Source organism: Microtus oregoni, unplaced genomic scaffold, assembly GCF_018167655.1.
Source record: "Microtus oregoni isolate MIOR12 unplaced genomic scaffold, Mior012 000106F_ref0000393, whole genome shotgun sequence".
NCBI classification, from domain to species: Eukaryota; Metazoa; Chordata; class Mammalia; order Rodentia; family Cricetidae; genus Microtus; species Microtus oregoni.
In genome coordinates this window covers 1,398,129-1,401,325 of record NW_024544721.1, presented here as the reverse complement: position 1 = coordinate 1,401,325, position 3,197 = coordinate 1,398,129, and positions in this window count along the sequence as shown.

Sequence of the window (3,197 nt, the reverse complement as noted above, 5' to 3'; positions counted from 1 at the left end):
CAAGACATGGAGGCTATGCATATTTGTAAGTACAGTAGGTAATTGACAAGCAAATCTGTTGCTATCTTTTGCATAGTATTTTCTTACTTTTAGTTTATCCACTAATATACTTAAAGTGATCATTAGTATCATGATTTGCCCAAAAGGATGCCTCAGATGGCTAAAGGTTTTTGTTTAATTGTTTGTTTGTTTGTGAATATAGTAACAATAGTTCTTTGTTAGTGTTTTCATTCTGTACTGGGTAAGAGTTAAAGTTTTAGACTCAGAGTTACCTGGGCTCAAGTATATTACCTCAAGAAAATAGTAAATTTGTGAACTCTGGCCAGTTGCTGAAACTCAGTTTCATGACTAAGGGGAGTATTTTTTTTTTTAAAAAAGACAATCAGTGGAAATTGCACTTTAAACCTCAAAGCAATAATATACATATAATTTTATGATTAATAAAGATTAAAGGAAACCATGTTGATGAGAACCCACTTTGCCATTTCACTAAACCAGTGTAATTACTTTTTTTTGCATTATATTTTCATATATTGAAAATAGTTTTTTCTCACATAATGTATCTTGCTTGTGGATTTCCCTGCCTCTGCTCGTTCCAGTTCTCTACCTTCCACTTCTTACGTTCTCTGCCATCTAAATCCACTCCCATTTCATATAATTAGAAAACAAAGGGGGCTGCTCTACTTTGTTTTCTTGGTGTTGAGGAGTTTTGTTGTTTATTGTTATTTTTTAAAAATAATTTAAAGTTGGGTTTGTAGAAATGGGGAGAGGATCTGTTTGGAAGGTTTTGGGGAGGGGGTGTATTTGGTGTTTTTTTTATGTTTTGTACTCTTTTGGGGGCCTGACACCCAGTTCCAAATAAATACAATGAGACTTATTCTTACTTATGAAGGCCTTGACTTCTTGTCTTAGCAGGTCTTGTTTTTAGTCAACATTTCTAATTTAAATGATCCCATTTCTGTTGAACTACATTTTGTCTCCAGGCTTTTTTATCTAGCTATCTATCTATCTATCTATCTATCTATCTATCTATCTATCTATCTATCTATCTATCTATCTATCCATCTATATTACTTTCCTACTTATCCTGTGGATGATTGTGTGACTGGGTGGCTGGCACTTGGTGTCTTCTCTCCTTCTCTGTTTCTCACTCCTCTGTCTTATAGAGTTCGTCTCCTGTTTATTCTCTTGCCTAGTTATTGGTCATCCACGTCTTTATTATTTGACAGGAAAAGTAACACAGCTTTACAGAGTTAAAAATTGAAACATAAAAGAATGCAATTAATCTTAAACCAATATTTCTCAATAGGAAGAATATGATCATAATATATTTAAAATAAAAAAGTTTTTTTAAATGATAAAATATAATAAAAAAGAAAACAATCAGGCTTCTAAGAGATAGTAAAATATAATAAAATAAAAATAATAAGATAAAATTGTAGGAATCAGAAGGGTGGAGGACAACACGACAACACAGCCCACTGAATTCATTAAGCAGGCACATCTGAGCTTACAGAGCATGAAGCAGCAAGCATAGGACCTGCAAGTGTCTGCACCATGTCCTCTATGTATGTGTTATGCCTGTTAACATGGTGATCTTTTGGAAATCCAAGTGGAAGCATGAGTGTCTCTGACACTTTTGCCTGCTCTTGAGACTATTTTTTCCTCCTATTGCTTTGTTTTGGCCAGCCTCAATGTAAAAGATTTTGCATTGTCTTATTGTATCTTGTTTTGTCATGATTGGTTGTCCCTTGGAGGCCTGTTCCTTTCTTAAGATAAATGGATGGGAATTGATCTGGGAGAGAGGGAAAACAGTGGGCAGAGATGGAACGAGTGAAGGAAGGGGATGCTGTGTTTGGAATATATTGGATGAGAGAAGAATCTATTTTCAATTTAAAAAGTAAAATAATACATAAACAAAAGCAAAAAACATAATATAAAGCAAAGACTAACATCGGAATAGGACAAATTTAATTAGAAAAGTATGATTGTACTTAGTTTATTCATAAGAAATTTTCTTTTTTGTTTCTTTTTGTCATTTTTGTTTTTTTTTTTTTCAGGCAGAGTTTCTCTATGTAGCTCTGTATGTTTTGGAGCTCGTTCTGTAGACCAGGTTGGCCTCAAACTCAGAGAACAACCAGTCTCTGCCTCAAGAGTGCTGGGATTGAGTCACTAAGACCAGCTACTGTTTTTTTGTATGCTAAAAAGTATTCTAGGTTAAATTTTTATTTATGGAAATATGAAGAGCAAATTTTCGTTCCTATATCTTTAAGGATTGACATATCGTTTTAATAGTTTAAATATGAAATTTATTAAAACAGATATTGCTGAGATTTATGTGGCATTTTGACAAGCTAATACTCTTAAGGTGTCATTTTGAAAAACAGTCATCTTTGATCATATAAAATAATTCTAAGAAATATTTTTCCATATTAAAGGAAATATAAAATAATTTATCACAATCAAATAGGCAAATGTGTATTTTGCTATTTTTCCAAAGCATCTGTTGATCTTTAAATCGAAATATGATGATTTCTCAAAAGTGAATATTTGTAATATAATTATCTTAAAACCCATTATAGTGGTTAATTACTATTTACACAAATATCAGAGACTTGACTCCTCCATTGGCTTCTATTTGCGTTGTTCTGCCTTCATGTGTTCCGAAGTGTCAGTCTGCGTGACAGCTGAAATGTGGATCTAATTTCCAGTGTCTACTTTTCTTCCCCGTGGTGTAATTTACACTATGCTATTCAATGCATGCTCTAGGCCCTGTTCTGGTTGAAGAATTAACACCTCTAGATACTCCAATCATTTCAGAGCTTTTCTCCTGCTTGTACTCCTCCCCCTTTACCCAGTCTGTTGGAAAATATCGACATCATTGGAGAAAAATCTTTCTTTAGTTCAGGGAAGTTATTTTGAACTGAGTCATCAACTCACATGAATTATCCACTTATATTCCCTCAGAAAATTTCTACCTTTTGTGTTTCTGTTCACAAAATTAGCTTTGCTTTATAAAACACAACTTTCTTTTTATTCTTTTATTGAAAATGGGATGTTTTAATGAAACATATCTGATTATGGTTCTCCTCTCTCTTTCCCTCCTAGTTCCACCCTTTATTTAAACTGTTTGGGTTTACTATCAAATTAAAAATTCAGAATTAAAAAGAAAATGCCATAGGACTAAAGCCTTTCCT